The sequence below is a fragment of the Magnolia sinica genome, chromosome 8 (genome assembly GCF_029962835.1).
Source record: "Magnolia sinica isolate HGM2019 chromosome 8, MsV1, whole genome shotgun sequence".
Taxonomy (NCBI): Eukaryota; Viridiplantae; Streptophyta; class Magnoliopsida; order Magnoliales; family Magnoliaceae; genus Magnolia; species Magnolia sinica.
In genome coordinates, this window is record NC_080580.1 from 46,917,657 (window position 1) to 46,938,840 (window position 21,184).

Here is a 21,184-nt window from a genome sequence, read left to right on the forward strand (position 1 = left end):
ACCATATTTCTTCATTAAATTCTTGAATGGTCTATTATAAAAATGTGAGCCCCCATCATTAATGATGGCTCGAGGCATTCCGAACTGAGAAATGATATTTTCTTTTAAGAATTTAATGACCGTTCGATGGTCATTGTTTCAGCACAGAATCGCTTCGACCCATTTAGTGACAGTCTACGGCGAGTAAAATATATAGATTTCCAAAGGATTGGGGGAATGGTCCCATGAAATCGATGCCCCAACAATCAAATGCTTCTATGATAAGGATGGGGTTCAAGGGCATCATATTTTGATTCCCAACTTTTGACAACGCTCACAAGCCTTGCAAAACTCATGAGTGTCCCTGAGCATAGTGGGCCAATAAAAGCCACACTGCAGAATCTTGGCCATGGTCTTTTTAGCAGAGAAGTGACCACCACAGGCCTGAGAGTGATAGAAGAAGATGACACTTTACCGTTCATCGTCTAGCACACATCTCCTTAAGATTTGGTCTAGGCAATATTTAAACGAATATGGATCATCTTAGAAGAATTTGCGCACCTCGGTGAAAAATTTCTTCTTATCTTGCGTAGTCCAATGTGAAACTTGTGGCAAGATAATTACCAATATCAGCGAACCAAGGTAACTGGGAAAGTTTGAACAATTGTTTGTCAGGGAACATGTTATTTATGTGTCATCTCAGGGGAATTAGGGAGATCAAGGCAAGTAAGATGGTCAGCCATTACGTTCTCTACTCCCTTTTTATCTTTTATTTCCAAATCAAATTCTTGAAGTAGGAGGATCCATCTAATCAAGAGGGGCTTATTATCATTCTTAGAAAGAAGATACTTGAATGCCCCATGATCTGTATAAATGATGATCTTGGATCCAATCAACTAGGACCTAAATTTATCCAAAGTGAACGCTATGACTAAGAGTTCCTTTTCCATAGTCGAGTAGTTTACTTGGGCAACATTTAGAGTTTTATTTGCGTAATGAATAACGTAGGGCTTCTTTTCTTTTCTCTGGCCTCAAACCGACCCAAGAGCATAGTCAGATACATCGCACATAAGTTCAAAAGGAAGGCTCCAGTAGGGTGGCTGCATGATGGTGCATTAGTGAACATACCCTTGAGCTTAGTGAAAGCTTCCTGGCATTGCTCAGTCCACTCGTATGGTGCATTCTTTTGAAGTAGATTACATAGAGGATGAGAGAGGAGAGTAAAGTCCTTTATGAATCTTTTGTAAAACCCAGCATGTGCTAGGAAGGATCGCAAGTCTCGTATATTCTTGGGTGGAGGTAGGTTAAAGATAAGATCAAATTTTGCCTTATCTACCTTGATTCCTTTGGATGAGTGATATGTCCAAAGACAATTCCCTTACGAACCATGAAATGACACTTCTCCCAATTGAGTACCAAATTCTTTTCCTCACATCTTTTCAACACACATTTAAGATTCTTTAAGCAATCATTGAAAGATAGACCAAGGATAGAGAAATTATCTATGAAGACCTCTAGATATTACTCCACTATGTCAGAAAAAATACTCATCATACATCACTGAAAAGTGGCAGGAGCATTACATAGTCTGAATGGCATCCTTTGGTAAGCAAAGGTGCCGTAAGGACATGTAAATGTGGTCTTTTCCTGATCTTCACGGGCTATCCATATCTGGTTGTAGCCCGAATACCCGTCAAGGAAATAGTAATAGGAATGACCAGCTAGCTTTTTCAAGATTTGATCAATGAAGGGTAAAGGAAAGTGGTCCTTCCTTGTGACGGTATTCAACTTTCTGTAGTCAATGCACATTCTCCAACCAGTAGTAACTCTAGTTGGCACGAGTTCATTATTGGCGTTAGCTACGATGGTGATTTCAGACTTCTTGGGAACCACCTGAGTTGGACTCACCCATTGACTATCGGATATAGGGTATATGATACTTGCGTCCAATAGTTTAAGAACCTCGGCCATAACCACTTGTTTTATGTTTGGATTTAGTCTACGTTGTGATTGCCAAGAGGTCTTTGCATTATCCTTGAGATAAATGCAGTGGTACAAATCAAAGGGTCAATTCTCTTGAGGTCCGCAATCGTCCATCCAGGGGCTCCCTTATGCTCGATGAGAGTAGATATGAGCATACTCTCATGTTCTTGCTCAAGGTGGGAAGAGATTACTACAAGGTATGTCTCATATTGACCTAAATAGACATATTTCAAATCAGAGGGCAAAGGTTTTAGGTCAAGCTTCGGTGCCTTGAGGTTAGATGGTAGAGGCACTTCATTAGTTTGGGGCAACTCTTCAAATTGTGGCCTCCACCGGTTAACTTCAAGTACTGGTACATTATCAAGCATGACACCCATCTCCCTAATCATGTCATCATCAAAATCATGGGAGTGGGCCAGGCACGTCTCTAGAGGGTAAAAGGATAAGGTCAAAGGTGTTCTATCTTCCACGAAAGAGTCAATCATGTTAATGTCAAGGAAATCATCATCGTCCTCTAACCGTCTACCAGTATTGAAAAAGATATTTAACTCCAATGTCATATTCCTGAAAGACATACACATGACTCCATTCCTGTAATTAATGATTGCGTTTGGAGTGGTAAGGAATGGACGACCAAGAATGATGTGAATCTGAGTGCTCATGTTACTGATGAGTTCTGTATCTAGGACGATAAAATCTACATGATAGTAGAATCTGTCAACCTGGACTAACACATCTTCAATGGTCCCTCTTGGTACATGAACTGAGTAATCTGCAAGTTGTAATGTGGTTAGGGTCAGTTTTAATTCACCCAAACCTAACTATTTGTAGACCGAGTAGGGAATCAGATTTACGCTCGCTCCTAAGTCAAGAAGTGCGTGCTTAATGCGGTAATTCCCAATTACACAAGTGATATTTGGGCTACCAAGATCTTTGAATTTCTATGACGCATCTTGCTTTAGGATGGCACTCACTTTTTTAGTTAAAAAGATTTTCTTTTGAATATTTTACCGTCTTTTGGTCGTACACAAGTCTTTCAGAAATGGCATATGGAGGTATTTGTTTTACGGCATCAAGTAGAAGAATATTGACCTTCACTTGTTTCAACACCTCTAGAATGTCCTGAGAGTTAGAGAAAGATTTTGGTGCAACCAACCGTTGGGGGAATGGGGCAACCGGCTTGCCTTGAAGTTCCAGTTCTAATTCTTATGGAGCATTGCTAGGTCTATCATCGTTATCCTCTTATGGGTCCTTAGGCTTTTCAGCTTTAACTAGAATAGTTTTGTCAATGGTCTTCCCACTCCTAAGAGTGGTGATAGATTTAGCTTGCTCCACCTGATTTGAAGAGTTTGGATCACTTATCTCGTATTGCGGTTTAGGATTGGGTAGAGGTTGAGTAGGAAGCATCCCCCTTTCTATAACCGTAACACGTGAATCCATCTTTTGCATATATTTCATAAGTTCTCGTATTGCTTGAGTAAGCTCTTGGGTTTGTGTGGAATTTTGAACCAGTTCTTCTTGAGGTTTCACTTAATTTGGAATTGTATTAAAGAAATCTTAAGGAGTAGCAGTTTGTCCGTTCTTCCAACTGAAGTTTAGATGATTTCTCCAACTGAGATTGTATGTATTGGAGGTAGGTCTATTGAAAGGTCTTTAGTAATTGTTCACGACATTGGATTGTTCATTCAACACCTCTTGAAAGGCAGGTATTGTTGGACAATTTTCAATTGTGTGAACCTTGCAAGCACAAATACCGTAAATATTTTTCATAATCTTATCCTTCTTTAATTCCATGACCTCAAATTTCCTTATGAGATTAGACACTTTAGTATTGATATCGTCATCCTCTTTCAGAAGGTATAATCCGCCCCTCTCCTTTGATTGAGTGGGCCTAGAAGTAGTGCTTGATTTTGGGTAAGTGTCCCATGATTGTGCATTTTCAGCAAGTTTATGCAAGTAGTCCCACATATCATCGACATTTTTATTCATGAATTCCCCATTGCACATTGTCTCAACCAATTGGTGCACGGAAGATGTCAGACCATCATAGAAAAAGTGTGTAATGTGCCACGTTTGAAAACCGTGTTGTGGGCATGAACTAACAAGATCCTTGAACTGCTCCCAACATTGGAAGAATGTTTCATCCTCCTTTTGGACGAAGTACATGATTGACTTTTTAAGGGTGTTCATTTTATGATGTGGAAAAAATTTCTTTATGAACTCCCTTATCATGTCATCTCATATGCCAATAGATCTGAGACATAGTGAATGTAACCACGTCTTAGCTTTCTTTTTCAAAGAAAAGGGAAAGAGTTTCAGTCTGACCGTATCCTCAGACACGTTTGGAAAATATAATGTGGCTATGATCTCATCAAACTCTTTCAAGTGCAAATATGGACATTCAAATTCAAGTCCATGAAATTTTGGAAGGAGTTGGATCACTCCTGGCTTAATATCCATGTGTCCTATATTTTCTGAAAAAACCATGCATAAGGGCATACTCACCCCCACCGGTTGTAAATAATCTCGCAAAGTACGAGGCGGGGGTGCTTGATGCACCTCATTCTCATCTTGGACTTCCGCAACCCAAGGTTGAGGTTGTCCTTCTGGTTAATTGGCCAGTTGATTTGAAGCCATATCGTCAATTAATTCTAGGGATCTCGAGCGGTGTCTAATCTTGCGATGGATAGTTAACCCCTCAACCAATCCTCCTTCAGTCAAGAGACGTTAAGTGTTGTCACGTAGCCACTTGGGCATGAAACACTAGAAAGTAAACTAGTTTCTAAAAAGGAAAAACTTCTAAAAATCGAAAATAGAAAGTTTCCAAAAACTAATTAGGAATGTTCTAAACCTAGAATTAGAAAGTTTCTAAAAATAGAAAATACAACCCTAATCCTAAAAATAGAAAAAGTAGAAAAATTAGGAAGAGATTACCAATTTAAAAAGTCTATATCAGGGTCCTATGAAACAGGAAAGTTAGGTTAGTTTCTAAAAATCAAACAGAAAAACCTAAACTTAAAATTAGAAAATCCTAATCTTAACCTAATTCTAAAACTAGTCAATCTTAGAAAAATGCAACCGTCAATCCCCGACAATGGCGCCAAAAACTTGTTCACAACGCCAAGTGTAGGGTTGTGATGTAAAAATAATCTCGGTAAGACCGAGGTCGAATCCATAGGGACCGAACCTTGTACATATTCTAAAAGTAACTAGAACTAGAACTAGAACTAGAAGATGTAATCTAAATCAAGAGAATGTAGGAAAATAATGGTGAATTATTTAATTAAAACTTGTAAAATTCAAAGGTGGAAAACTAGGGTTTCCAAGGATCCACTTGTAGAGATTAGAGAGATCTATGCTTAATTCAAGAACACAGCTGGAATTAGAGTCCTATCTTCATCCAATTGGAAAATATCTCGTTAAAAATCAAAATTGAACTTCTTTTGATCTAGTTTTCAATGAATGATAGGTATGAGAAATAGAAGTGACTCCATTACTAAACCATGCCCATGAGACAAAGCAAACAACAGAATGTATCAATCCACAACCAATCTGGGAGAATTATGAACATTAGGAAGGATTTCATCATCCAACCATGTCCATGAGACGATGTTAAACAACAGGGTTCCCAAATTCACAATCCCTATAATGAAAAGAACATACTCAAAGTTATCGCAGATCTATTATAATTTAAGTCACGACAAACCATTGAAAACTAAAAGCATTCCTTATAATCAAACTAGAAGCAAAGATAGTTCAACTTAAACATGAATCAAAGCCTTAGAGAGCATCCCATCACACTACAAGCTTCACCTCTTAGCCCTAGCTAAGAGGTTTGGCTAATCATGGACATGATTAACTAAAAAATATCAAAGAAGAAAAACCAAAGAAGAAGAAAGGAAAAGAACTCCTAGCCAGCCACCCTCTTCTCTCTCTCTCTCTCTTGTCCACATTCTAATGCCGCACGTCTGATTAATGCCCCTCCACGTTCTCTCTCTCTTTCCTTTTATAAGAGTGGGAAGGTTGGGTGAAGAAAGTAGGTGGCTGGGAGTCAGCGGAGTGCGTAGGCTTTACGTAACTTTCTCTTTTCGTAGCGAAAATGCATAACCGGTTGCGTTTAGATCTTGATTCTGACCTATCAGCGTCCCAAAACTTGATTCTGACTCCATGGTGAGAGTTGTGACCCCTATCTTGATCTTTTGGACAATCGGGATCATAGATCCGACCATGATTGTGATCACACAATGGCCCATGGAGGCCAGTCGTGCGTTGCATAATGAATTATGCATGTGGCTGCGTTGAGATGCTCGATGGGCCCCTAGTCGATGTCATCAGAGAAATCCACCCTGTCCATTGGATTCGTAGTCAAATTTCATTTAAAAATGGATGTTTTTGGTCAAGTTTGGTGCAGCCCAAGGGATCAAATCTTCCTGCACTTCATCCTGCGTTTGAATGTGATCTTTGTGTGTACACGTGCATGGCAGTAGATGAACACCATGGTTGAGGTCGGTTCTACCGTCCGATTCAAATGGACGATCTAGATTAGCTAATGGGATGATGGTGGTGGGACACTTATCATCACAGCGTCCCAGCATGCAGACCCTGGACGTGAATTCAGGCAAGAGTCGGGTTGACAGTCTTTGACCGATCTCTCTGGTCCGGTACACAGCCAGTGCACATATGCTGTGCACATGCACACCACTCAAGGTGGGGTCCACAGTGATGTTTTATGAAATCTACTCCATTTATCCGTTCTTCCATCCAATTTAAGGGCTTGAGCCCAAGTTCGAAGAATATCCAGAGATCAGGTCGGCCCCAAATTGGTGGTTTTGTGGCTAATCCTTCCGTTGGGCTACTTTCACAATGATCTAATGGTTGAATTTTTATGTGTACTATTAATTTAGGGTCCTCAAGCCGGATATAAAGTTTTGTGCCAAACGGATGGTGGGAACTCTATGATCTTTCATTCAAGACGATTTTTAGGCCTTTTAAACTTTAATCACTTGGTATTTTCGGATCTTTGGTGTGTGGATTCTTCAATCTCAGTCTCTTAAGATCCATCCCTTGCCTTGGTGATTTATGAGCATCAAATCCATGCCTTTAGTACCCTTTTTCAATCCAAGCTCTTAAATTCACCTTGTAACAAAAACATGATTAAAATAAAACGTTAAACATTATCCTATTCATAAAAACAAGTAATAACTGGGGTCTGATATGCAATATTTGACCCTCAACACTTACTCAAGCAATACGAGAACTTATAAAATATATGCAAAAGATGGATTCATGTGCTATGGTTATAGAAAGGGGGATGCTTGCTACTCAACCTCTCCCCAATCCCAAACCACAATACGAGATAAGTGATTCAAGCTCTTCAAATCAGATGGAGGAAGTTAAATCTATCACCACTCTTAAAAGTGGGAAGACCATTAACAAAACTATTCCAGTTAGGGCTGAAAAGCCTAAGGACCTAGAAGAGGACAACGATGATAGACCTAGCACTGCTCCACAAGAATTGGAACCAGAACTCCAAAGCAAGCCGGTTGCCCCATTCCCCCAACGATTGGTTACACCAAAACCTCTCTAACTCTCAGGACATTATAGAAGTGTTGAAACAAGTGAAGGTCCATATTCCTCTACTAGATGAGGTTAAAAAAATACCTTCATATGCTAAATTTCTGAAAGACTTGTGTACGACCAAAAGACGGTAAAATATTCAAAAGAAAATATTTTTAACTGAAAAAGTGAGTGCTATCCTAAAGTAAGATGTGCCACAGAAATTCAAAGATCCCAGTAGCCCAACCATCGCTTGTGTAATTGGGAACTACCAAATTGAGCATGCACTTCTTGACTTAGGAGCAAGCATAAATCTGATTCCCTACTCGGTCTATAAACAGTTAGGTTTGGGTGAATTAAAACTCACCCTAACAGCATTACAACTTGTTGATCGCTGAGTTCATGTACCGAGAGGGATAATTGAGGATGTGTTGGTCCAGGTTGATAGATTCTACTATCTGGTAGATTTTATTGTCCTAGATACGAAACCCATCAGTAACATGAGCATTCAAATTTTCATCATTCTTGGTCGCCCATTCCTTGCCGCTTCAAACGCAATCACTAATTGCAGGAATGGAGTCATGAGTATGTCTTTCAAAAATATGACATTGGAGTTAAATATCTTTTTTAACATAGGCAGACGGTTAGAGGATGATGACGATTTTCACGACATTAACATGATTGATTCTTTCGTGGAAGATAGAACACTTTTGACCTATTCCTCTAACCCTCTAGAGATGTGCCTAGCCCACTCCCATGATTTATATGATGATATGATTAGGGAGACAGGTGTCATGCTTGATACCGTGTTGGTACTTGAAGTTAACAAGTAGAGGTCATATTTTGAAGAATTGTCCCAAACCGATATAGTGCCTCTACCATCTAGCCTCAAGGTACCGAAGCTTGACCTAAAATCTTTGCCCTTTGATTTGAAATATGTCTATTTAGGTCAAGATGAGACATACCCAGTGGTGATTTCATCCCACCATGAGCAAGAACAGGAGAGTATGCTCATCTTTACTCTTATTGAGCATAAGGGAGCCCTTGGATGATCGATTGCGGATCTCAAAGGAATTGACCCTTCGGTTTGTACTCACCACATTTATCTTGAGGATAATGTGAAGACCTCTCGACAATCATAACGTAGACTAAATCTAAATATGTAAGAAGTGGTTAAGGCTGAGGTTCTTAAGTTGTTAGATGTGGGTATCATATACCCTATATCCGATAGCCAATGAGAGAGTCCAACTGAAGTGGTTCCTAAGAAGTCTGGAATCACTATCATAGCCAATGCCAACAATGAACTCATGCCAACTAGAGTTACTACTGGTTGGAGAATGTGCATTGACTACAGGAAGTTGAATACCATTACAAGGAAGGACCACTTCCCTTTGCCCTTTATTGATCAAATCTTGAAAAAGTTTGCTGGTCACTCAACTATTGTTTCCTTGATGGGTATTCAGGCTACAACTAGATAGAGATAGCCCCTGACGATCTGGAAAAGACCACATTCACATGTCCTTTTGGCACCGTTGCTTACCGAAGGATGCCATTTAGACTGTGTAATGCCCCCACTACTTTTCAGCGATGCATGAATAATATTTTTTCTGACATGGTGGGGCAATATGTAGAGGTCTTCATGGACAACTTCTCTGTCTTTGGTCCATCTTTCAACGAATGCTTAGAGAATCTTAAATGTGTGCTAAAAAGATGTAAAGAAAAGAATTTGGTACTCAATTAGGAGAAGTGCCATTTCATGGTTTGTAAAGGAATTGTCCTTGGACATATCATCTCGTCCAAGGGAATTGAGGTAGATAAGGCTAAAATTGATCTTATCTCTAACCTACCTCCACCCAAGAAATACGAGATGTATGATCGTTCTTAGGACACTTTGGATTTTATAAGAGATTCATAAAGGACTTTAGTCATCTCTCTCATCCTTTGTATAATCTTCTTCAAAAGGATGCACCATATGAGTGGACTGAGCAATGTCAGGAAGCTTTCACTAAGATTAAGGGCATGTTAACCACTGTACCTATCATGTAACCACCCGATTGGAGCCTTCCTTTTAAAATTATGTGTGATGTGTCTGACTATGCTCTTGGGGCATTTTTAAGACAGAGAAAAGAAAAGAAACCCTATGTTATTCATTACGCAAGTAGAACTCTAAATCCTGCCCAAGTGAAGTACTCAACTACGGAAGAGGAACTCTTAGCCGTATGTTCGCCTTGGATAAATTTAAGTCCTACCTGATCGGATCTAAGATCATTATATACATAGATCATGCGGCACTTAAGTATCTTCTTTCTAAGAATGATGCTAAGCCCTGCCTGATTAGGTGGATCCTCCTGCTCAAAAGATAAAAAGGGAGTAGAGAATATAATGACTGACCATCTTTCTCACCTTGATCTCCCCAATTCCCATGAGACAACACATATCAATGACATGTTCCTTGACGAAACAAATGTTCAAAGTCTTCCATTCACCTTAGTTTGTTGATATTACTAACTATCTAGCCACAAGTTTCATGCCTACACATTGGACTGCGCAAGATAAGAAAAAATTCTTTACCAAGGTTCATAAGTTCTTCTGGGATGATCTATATTTATTTAAATATTACCTAGACCAAGTCTTAAAAATATGTGTGCCAGACAATGAACACCAAAGTGTCATCTCCTTTTGTCACTCTCAAGCCTGTGGTGGTCAATTTTTTGCTAAAAAGACCATGGCTAAAATTCTGCAGTGTGGATTTTACTGGCCCACTATGTTCAGGGACACCCATGAGTTTTGCAAAGCTTGTGAGCGTTGTCAGAAATTAGGAGCATTGTCCCATCGAAATATGATGCCCTTAAGCCCCATTCTTATCATAGAAGCATTTGATTGTTAGGGCATCGATTTCATGGGACCATTCCCCCAATCCTTTAGAAATCTATTTATTTTGCTTATAGTAGACTATGTCACTAAATGGGTCGAAGCGATTCCATCCAAAATAATGACTATCAAATGGTCATTAAGTTTTTAAAAGAGAACATCTTTTCCCAGTTCGGAACGCCTCGAGCCATCATTAGTGAAGGGGGCTCACATTTTTGTAATAGGCCATTTACGAACTTAATGAAGAAATATGGCATTTCTCATAAGGTGAGCACTCCATACCACCCACAAACAAGTGGGCAGGCCGAGATTTTCAGTAGGAAAATTAAACACATCTTGGAAAAGACGGTTAACCTTGACCGTAAGGATTGGTCAATCCAATTGATCGATGCTTTATGGGCTTACCGTACTGCATTTAAAACCCCTATTAGAATGTCTCCCTTTAGACTTGTCTATGAGAACGCTTGCCACTTGCCTGTGGAGTTGGAACATAAGCCTACTGGGCAATAAAAAATTTGAATTTCAATTTGGTTAATGTTGGCTCGCTATGCAAACTACAATTGAATGAACTTGAAGAAATCTGAAATGATGCATATGAGAACTCGAGAATTTACAAGGACAGGATGAAGATGTTTCATGACCAACGCATTCTTTGAAAATCATTCACATAGGTTAGAAAGTTCTTTTGTATAATTCTCGATTATATCTCTTTCCGGGCAAACTCCGATCTCGTTGGATCGACCCTTTCATTGTTACTAATGTTTATCCTCATAGGGTTGTCGAGTTTTGAAATCCAACTAATGGCAATGAGCTTAAAGTAAATGGACATCGATTAAAGCCATTTATTAAGAAATTTGATTCAGAGGACGTGTCCATACCTCTGCATGATCCTGTCTACCAGGATTAATCTCCTAGTCTAACGGAGGTATAGTTAGGTTTTTTATTTTTTATTCTAGGATAGTTGGCTTTATATTGTTAGGATAGTTTGCTTTCCAGTTGTTTTAGGATAGTTTATTTTTGTTGGTTTAACTCCTGTGTTGACCCACCTTCATGCTGAGATCCTTTGGAAAAAGTCGTACAATTCCTCATCAGGTACTACCTTTCCATCACTCCTTTATTTTCGTTGTCTCATGTGCATTGCATATTTTTAATCTTTTACATTGAGGACAATGTAGAATTTAGGTTGGGGATGGGAGATTAGGTAAACTAATCAGTGTTTTATTAGTCTTGAGCAAAATTTGTGAAAAAATTTAAATTTTTTTTGAAAATTTTGTGAATTCGAGTGAGTTTGAAGGCCATCCTTTATTTAGAAGTATAAGATACTTAATGGTGGTGATTTACAACTCTTGGATTCAGTTACCTATTAGATTTCATAGTTAAGTTCGAATTATTAATCCATGATTAGAAGTTTTAAACATTGATTGAGTCATGATTTCACATATCACAGCCAGCATACACATTAAGTGTCGGTTCAATATTAAATTGTTAACTTGGTGATCATTAAGTGTGGAAGGAACCAGCATAGGGAATTTATCCATCATGTTAAAAAAAACAGTTGTCATCGAAAATGGTTACCTGTTAAAGATGTTTAAAAAGGTTGACATAGCGTGAAGCCATCGATGGAAAAATCAAAAGCTGGAAGAATAAAAAGGTTGAACTATAAGGAAAGTTTCGATTTAGGTTGGGTTATCCAGAATGCTCCTTTTGATTATCAATATTATCTTGGAAATGGTCCTTCCGGTCGAATTCCGGCAACCCTTGACCTGTATCCAACGTTTGCGCGCAATCCTTAGCCGAGTCCTGCATATCGAAGTTGGTTCAACCTGAAACTTGTACCCTAGTGACCGCGTCGTCGCCACAGTTCCAACGCCGTAACTCGCGCACCGATCCGATACCCAGGCTAGAAGATATGGGCCCGTGTTCATTTTGAGAAAAACGCCGCGCATGCGAATTTCAAGAGAATCTCTACGACCTATCCTATTAATCAATCAATCCCATCAATCAAGTACACATCACACCTCAAGTCAAGTACAAACAACCCATACCTTGCCCTTACCTCTCTCTTACACAAGCTACCCCAAAGTCAACCCTTGCAGCACTTCATCCATCACTCCACCCATCACCCATCACCCATCACTCCATATCTTATCATCCCATCACTTCTCTCTCTCCCTCATTTCTCAAAAAAAATCTCCCAAGTAATAAAAAATTCCAATGTCCAAGCTCTTTCTCTCCTAAAGCCAAGTGTGGCCCACTTTCCCACTCTCTCATCTCCCATCTCAACCATCCATTCATCATCTACCTCCATCAAAATTGAAGGTAAGGAGCATAGGAGTCCAAGGGATCAAGGAGGAGGGCAATAGGTGGGTGATCCACCGTTGATTTCAATTCTAGGGCCCACTTATTGTGGGACCTACATTAATGTATGCAATGTAGAAAGGGGCCTGTAGTGGCGGGGTCCCTCTATCTCACCGTTTCTCTCTCTTTCTCTCTCTCTCTCTCTTCCTCTCTCTTGTATGGATGGTGTGTGTGTGTGGCCCACCATGAAGTATGTTTCTTATCCATGTCATCCACCTTTGTGGGACCCACCTGATGGATGTGTTAGATCTACACCGTTCAGCCTGTTACCATGCCTGGACGGAAAGGAAAAATACAAATATAAGATCAATCCAACAGGTGGGCCACGTCCATGTGGGACCCACTATGATCCCTGTGTTGAATCCATACCGTCAGTGGAATGTGCAAACTAACAGTGGGGTGTGGCTAGCAGTGTAGTGTGAACTGAAGGTGGTGTGTACTAACCAGCTAGCTTTAAAAAAAAGGAGAGAAATTATTATTTAAATATATATATATAATACATAGTGTTAGTACATTGAGGTGGGCCACGAGTGTGGACCCACCATGATAAGCGTTATATCCCACCGTCCAGATCGTTCAGAGGGTCTAGACGATGAGCACTTTAATTGGTATATATATATATATATATATATATATATATATATATAGAAGAGAGGGATGCGGGGTGGCCGCATACTTGGGACCCATGTAGCTTAGTCCAGCCGTCCATTTCTGGACGATGATGGATGGGCCGCACCACATGTGTGGGTCTCATCCACATCGTCCAACAATCTGGACAGGTGGAGCCTACCGTGATGTTAACCAAACCGTTCATCCATTTGGTGTTCCAGTGGCCCCTCTTTGATGGATGTTTTTCCATCTAATCGTCAATCCATCTTACCTGTCTCAAACGCCCCACCTTGATGCATTTGTTTTAGCTATGTCGTCCATCCATCTGACGTGCCATGGCCCCATTTTGATGCATGTGATGCATCCAAATTGTCCATCTAGTTGGCCACCTTGTCTCACGGTTTGAGACTAAAAGTAAGGCAGATCTAATATCAAGTGGACCACACTGCAGAAAATAGTGGGATGAACGTCCACCATTGAAAACCCCTTTGGGTTACAAGGTCCTGGTCCTGGGCCAATGTGATATCTGTTTTCCCTCTATATCCAGGTCCTTGTAACCTTATGAACAGTATGGATAGGAGATAAATGCTATGGTGGGCCCTCTAAATTTTTAACTGTGGAAATCATTACCACCACTATCATTTGTGGTATGGTCCAGATGATCCATGGATATGATTCATTTTTTTTTCTGAATTAATGCTTTAAAATGATCTCTAGTAGTAGGTGAATGGTGTGGTTGGATTGGGCCCATTTGATTCAGCCCATTAATTCAGCCCATTTGATTCGGCCTATTTGATCGGCCCATTTGATTCGGCCCATTTGAATTAGACCATTTGAATCGGCCCATTTGATCAGCCCATTTGATTCGGCCCATTTAATCGGCCCATTTGATTCGGCCCATTGAATCGACCCATTTGAATTAGCCCATTTGATTCAGCCCATTGATTCAGCCTAGTTGATTCGACCCATTTGATACAGCCCGATATTATATATTGGCCCGTGAGTGAGGCCCAAGGTGATGCGTATATGCCCCATAAGCGAGGCCCATGATGATGTATATTAGGCCCTTATATGAGGCCGTGGGCCCATTATACTATTGGTCCTAAGAGCGCCATTCCTTGGGAGCAATGTTGGTTAAAGGTCCACATTGATGGGCAATGATGGTTTGACGTCCACATTGTGACATTCTCTTAAGACTTGTTAGGCCCATTCTCATTATTCTCTAGTGGGTTAACCCAAACACTTGGGCCTCATTGATTTTAATTGATCTACCATTGGTCGTCCATCTATGGACCCCGCAGACTATTGACCAAGCGAATAGTGAGGTTTCTTACGCTCACTTGGACTGTGCGCCTGGGAAAGGGGCAATGCCATTTGGACAGTATTAAACCTTGGTGATTATCCAGAATGAGAACTGTACTGATACTTGATGCTCTAGTGATGAGCTACATTGATATGTGGATGAGGATTGGCATGCGTGAGTTGCATTTCGCATCGCATGGCCTTGATATGGCTGATAGCATTCATGTTTTGCACCGCATAGCCTTGGTACGGATGATTGCATTCATGTACTCATCAGCATGATTTCACATTACTCTGTCATTGTTTTCTGAGCACGCCCATATTACACACACCTTACACCACCCTCTAAGCTTTCTATAAGCTTATGCACGATTGATACGTGCAGGTGACGCCAGGACGCAGCCGTAGCTTAGTCATAGCAGGAGCGTGCAGTCGAGCTTCAGGAGTCTCCGTTATTATTATCTTGTATTTCCCTTCATACACATTGTCTTTAAAGTTTTTAATCATAGTAGATTTTGTGATGGTGTTCTTGTGGTTATTGTTCGTGGGTTATGCTCATTACGAATCAAAATCATGTTAGAAATCCTCCTTGTAGAATCCCAGGATTGGAACAAGGTGTATGGTTGCCGGGAGTCGAGAATGGGGTACTATGGAGACCGTCGATGCCAGATTCAGCAATCAGGAATTTTGTGAGCCTGGTTTCAGAGTTTGGGGCGTGACATTATATGTAGCGAAATATTATACAGAAGATCTTACAACGAAATGCTGTTGCGATGTCTAGATACGTAGGAAGCAAATCAAATGTTACGAGAAGCCCATTCTGGAGAGTGCAGAGCACATCAAGCAGGTCAAAATCTATTCTATTGGGTGCATCGAATGGGATATTATTAGCCCACAATATTCAAGGATGTTATAGATTATGTGAAATGATGTCATGAATGTCAGATCCATTGTGATGTTATATATATGCCTCCCGAAGTCTTCATCAGTCAGTAGCTTCTTGGCCTTTCGCCGCATGGGGACTCGACGTCATCGGTCCCATAAATCCACTATCATTTAAAGGAAAACAATATATATCGGCAGTGACAGATTATTTTTCCAAATGGACCGAAGTGATTGCACTTTGAAATGTCAAAGAAAAAGACGTCGTGAATTACATCCGACATGCGATAATATATCGCCATAGCATCCTTAAAAGAATTGTCATCGATAATGTTACTCCTTTCAAGAACAGGGGCATGGAGAAATTATGCCAGAAATTTGGCATCCAACAGTCATTCTCAATGCCCTATTATCCACCGGCCAATGGGTTAGCAGAAGCATTTAATAAGACGATCATGAAAATATTAAAGAAAACTGTCATAGGAAATAAGCGTGACTGGGATGAAAAATTGCAGTAGCTTTATGGGCCTATAGAACCACGCATCGCACTGCGACAAAAGCTATACTGTATTCCTTGGTTTATGTGTTGAAGCCGTCATACCAATCGAAATACAAGTCACATCACTCGGAGTGGAAGTTCACCAGTCGATGACAACTGACGAAAATGCAAGAATAAGACTGGCTGAATTAGACTTGCTTAATAAAAATGGCTTGCGGCCCAACAACGATTAGAGCTATATCAGGCTATAACTTCTACCATCTTTGATAAAAGATTTAAACATCGCTTTTTTAAGAAAGGTGATTTGGTGCTAATGCTAAAAAGACCCATAGTGGTCACTCGAAGAACTAGGAGCAAATTCGATCCCAAATGGGATGGTCCATATGTTATAACAAAAGTATATTCAAACGGAACCTACCGAGTTATGGATCAGGATGGACAAGGCATCGGTATGCCTATTAATGCTCATTTCATTAAGAAATATTATCCCTGAAAATAACTGCACTTTTGATTCTAAAGATTATTAAATATAATACTTCTTAATCAAAAGGGGGCAAGACAAGTAGATTGATGAAACAACCTCAAAAGGCAAAGCCATGTATTCTTCTCAAGTATGAATGAATAAAAGGCGAATTCTCAAGAAAAAGGAAATTTTTAAGTATGTCAAAATCAAGTACATTAAAAATAATATTATTGTCAATTATTGCCAAGCATTGATGATTATCACTAAATCAACAATCATCGCTGTTATCATTAATCGCTGACATAAAAGTCATCCTATCGAAATTGTTATCATCACTAAGCTGATACACTATTTAAATCATGAACATTATCAAAACATTATTAGCAGCAACGATATATCAATTATCAATTCACCACATGTAAATCTTACCACAGTGATAGCAATTCATCATTTATGGTGGCATAGCCAAGCCCATATGGCCGACTGCGCATAAGACTTACCATCATTAGCAATATATCGATAATATATAAAATTATAAGGGCAACAGTGAGAAGCTAGTGGCCCTAAAAAGCCCGAGAAGGCCATCACATGCTTAGACCCATGTGGGCAGCGGATGAAGCCAATCACTACCAAAAGCCATAAGCGGCCAAAACTAGAAGGAAGCCAATCATGCATGAGACTTGTCCCATCTGTATAGCTTTCGACAGCATCACGAGGGATGGTGAGAGAAAATGCCTTCTCGTGAATGGGTCTGACCTTGTAGGCAAAGAAAAAGCAGGCTGCAATGTGCACTCTTTGGCTCGTCCATAGATAAGCTAACCATGCATAAGTCCTCCTAGATTCCTGGCTTGATTCCAGTAGAAACTCATGAGGACGGAGTTTATAAAGAAAAATACCCCCTCATTGATGGACTGGTGGCCTTGGATTTGGTACCCTAAGGTAGCCTTGTGCTCCCTATGAACTCTAGAGAGTTACTGTGGCTAACCCTATGTGTAAAACTCACCGAGTTCACTACCCTGGCAGCTTCACTGAGCCCCTCTGATGGATTGTGGTTTGTGAACTCCTCGGCTATAATAAGTCCCGTGAACTCTAGGGAGTTACGATGCCATTTGCGTAAGACCCGACTCTAACAACTCATGAGTCTAAAAAATTGTGATTGCTTCACTACTCAAGAGCTTAAACAGTGTGGTAAATTAACTGAAACTAAAATCTAGATCCGCCTATTAAAATAAATACCATATAGGAAACGATATACTAACAATTATGATAAATTGTCATTTCATTCTATGATAAAATTTAGATTATATCTTGTTAATGTATAACTGTATAGATTAGCATAGTAAATATTGTGTAAGCATATGCTTAAAATAGATCATAATCGTGAGGCTTTTTCCTAAAGAAATAATTACTTCAAAATGCTGAAATTAATTCGTGAATCTTGAAAGTCAAAAGAAATTACATGCGACAATGGGAAAATAAAATTTTTCTACAAGTCTTCTGACATGCCTAACGCTACTAAATATCTTTGCAAATCCTCCTTCAATTGAACTTGAGCTGCAATATGCTTTGATTTAGCTTCAAGAATGATCTTTGCATGGTCAGGAACATCAGCTAACTTCTTTTCTAAAGAAGCAATGATTCCTTCATTCTTGGTCATCTCAGATCTTTCAAGATCAGCAAAGCAAGTATTAACTTGTTGATTAGTTACCTCCAAGTGCAGAGGTTCGTAAGTAATATCCTGTGAATACAGGGTCAATCCCACAGGGAGATGAATTGTGAGAAGGAGAAAATCAAATGCAAAATAAACTAAGTAATAAAAACTAAACTGATGATTTGATTTTGGGAGTTTTGAATGGATGCAACTCAATTGAATTAAAATAACACCCAAGCTTCAAAGTTCCACACATAGGTTAATGTTCCAAAATCTTGATGACTTGGATAACACAACTAGGATCCGAGCACTATGGTTGGCCTAATTGGAAAATAAAAAAATTTAAATATTTTAAATAAATGATATAAAAGATTAGAAAATTATGGATTTGCACCATTGATATAAATTCTCAAGCGCCAGTGATTTTAAGAATTCATATCTATAAGATAATGAATATCAACGAAATGTAACAGATTGAGAACCTCTCCTATCTAGAAAATTTAATTGATTCAGGGTAAGCCTATCCGTCAATGTGGATCTCATATGATGGAAACATATGGATCTCACATTAGGATAAAAAAACTAAACCTAAACAATAGATAACATGCATGCACCATTCTTCTCATCATTAAAATAATCAATCATCATAACTATGAAAACATTAAACCAATGTGCTTCCCTTCTAGCTTGGGCTAGAGGAAACTAGAAAAACATAACTAGAAAAGGAAAAGAAAGTAACAAGAAAGAATAAATATCTAAAAGCTTATAAAGAAAAATAAATTAAAACTATAAAACTCTTTTAAAAACCCTAGATCTTGCTTTGGGATGCGTTGAATGCTGCTTAGGAATGCCCTGAGAAGCCCTATTTATAAGTGGGGAACTCCAACTTTCGCACCTAGTTGGAAAACTGTAGAAACTACCTCAAATTTATGCAGTTTACTAAAATAGACTTCACTCTGCGCAGTTTTCCAAAATAAACTTTAGAATTTTAGAATATGCTTTTTCAGGACAATTTTAGGATTCCTTTTCTTCATTTCAAATATTTGATTCTCTTCATTCCTCACTTGGTTTTCTTAGATTTTTGGCATGTGAATTCTTCAATCTTGGTCTCCTTAGATCCGTTCCTTACCTTGGTGATTCTTGAGCATCAAATCCATGCTTTTAGGACCCATTTCAATCAAAGCTCTTAAATTCACCTTGCAATACAAATATAAGTAAAATAGAACATTAAGCTGATTTATGTTCATAAAACCAAGATATAAATGGGTGAAATTATACAATATTTGAGTCTCAACACACCCCCCAACTAGCATTTTGCTAGTCCCGAGCAAAATAAGTGAAGAAAAATAAAAATAAGAATAAAAATTAATTCTAGAGATAAAATTAAAATGAAAATAAAAATTCTAACTATACCACTTTCGCAGGTAATCTCGATTACATTTAGCATATGTAACAAGCCTTCAAACCGCTAGGTTTCCCCTAGTGGACGAGTTATAGTCTCATGATGGTTTTCGAAAATGTTACCTATAAACATTGAAAACATGAAAAATAGTTTAACACTTAGAAATTGATACAATTATGCCTCCATTCGTCATATGAATCCCAAAGCAAAATAATACTTACCCTAAGTCTGAAGTTAGTTAGAATCTCAATTTTTTAATCCATTACATCCTTGAGTTCAAAGACCTAATCAAAATTTAGAATAGTTATGATCCAATATACTTAGGTGCTCGGTAACACTAGTCTAACTTTGAGAAATATGCATGTTCCCTATTCTAACTCCTTTCAATCATCCCAATAATGTGAAATCTCTAGTTATCTCATTTCCTTCATGCCATATCTTCTTTTATTATCATGTCCTCATTATTATATACCACCCTTGGATGAAGATTCCCACTGGATTGGCTTCATAACCTAAGGTATCGTACTTGTAATGGTAATAGCAATGGAACTTAGGTATCCTCACTCTGGATTACTAACACAATTGTTATGGTCATTGCATTCATGCTCTATAATAATTTTTTCTTTTTCCATTACCTTTTTTTCTTTAATATTCTCTCTTTTAAGCATATATCATTAGTACTAGTTCATTCAACCTTGTTTGAATCAAAATTTGTTATTTTAGTTCATATATCATATTCCTCACTTGGTTAGCTAGGGTGTATTGTGAATTCAGTACATCAAATTATAACTCACTTTAAACTAGTAATTAGATAATCGAACTCAAGTCATAATTTTCAGTTATCAGAATTCTAACTACTCTCAACCTAGACTAAGTATTAACTTTGCCTTTAGAATTTGCATAATATCATGTTCACCTAAAAAAAAACTCACATGGATGACTATCCACACCCCCCAACCTAAAATCTACATTGTCCCCAATGTAATGATAATGTAATGTAGAGAACAATAAAAATAAAAGAAAGGGTGGATAACACCTGCTATGAAGAACTCACCTGCTAGGTGACACTAAAAAAAATTGAATATGATACAAATCCTACATAAATGCTTCATCAAATTAGGAGCATCAATCTGAATATTCTGGCTCATGAAGAGGGACGGACTCCTCTCACAAATGAAAGTTTCCCACATATGGCTTCAATCTCTGACCATTAACCTTGTACACAATGCCATTACGTGGATTCTTAATTTCAACAGTCCCATGAGTATAAACATTCTTTACAATGAAGGGGTCTGTCCATCTTAATCTTAATTTTCTCGAAAAGAACTGGAGACGGGAATTGTACAATAGAATCTTTTGTTGAGGTTCAAAATTTTTTCTCAAAATGTTTTTATCATGAAAAGTTTTGGTCCTTTCTTTGTAGATTTTAGAATTTTCATAGGAGTCTCTCCTCAACTCTTCTAATTCATTTAACTCTAATTTCCTTTGTCCACTTGCTTAATCCATATCAAAGTCTAATTTCTTTATTGCCCAGTAGGTTCTATGTTCGAATTCCATAGGTAAGTGGCAAGCCTTCCCACATAGCAATCTGTATGGGGACATTTCAACTGGGATCTTATAAGCAGTCCT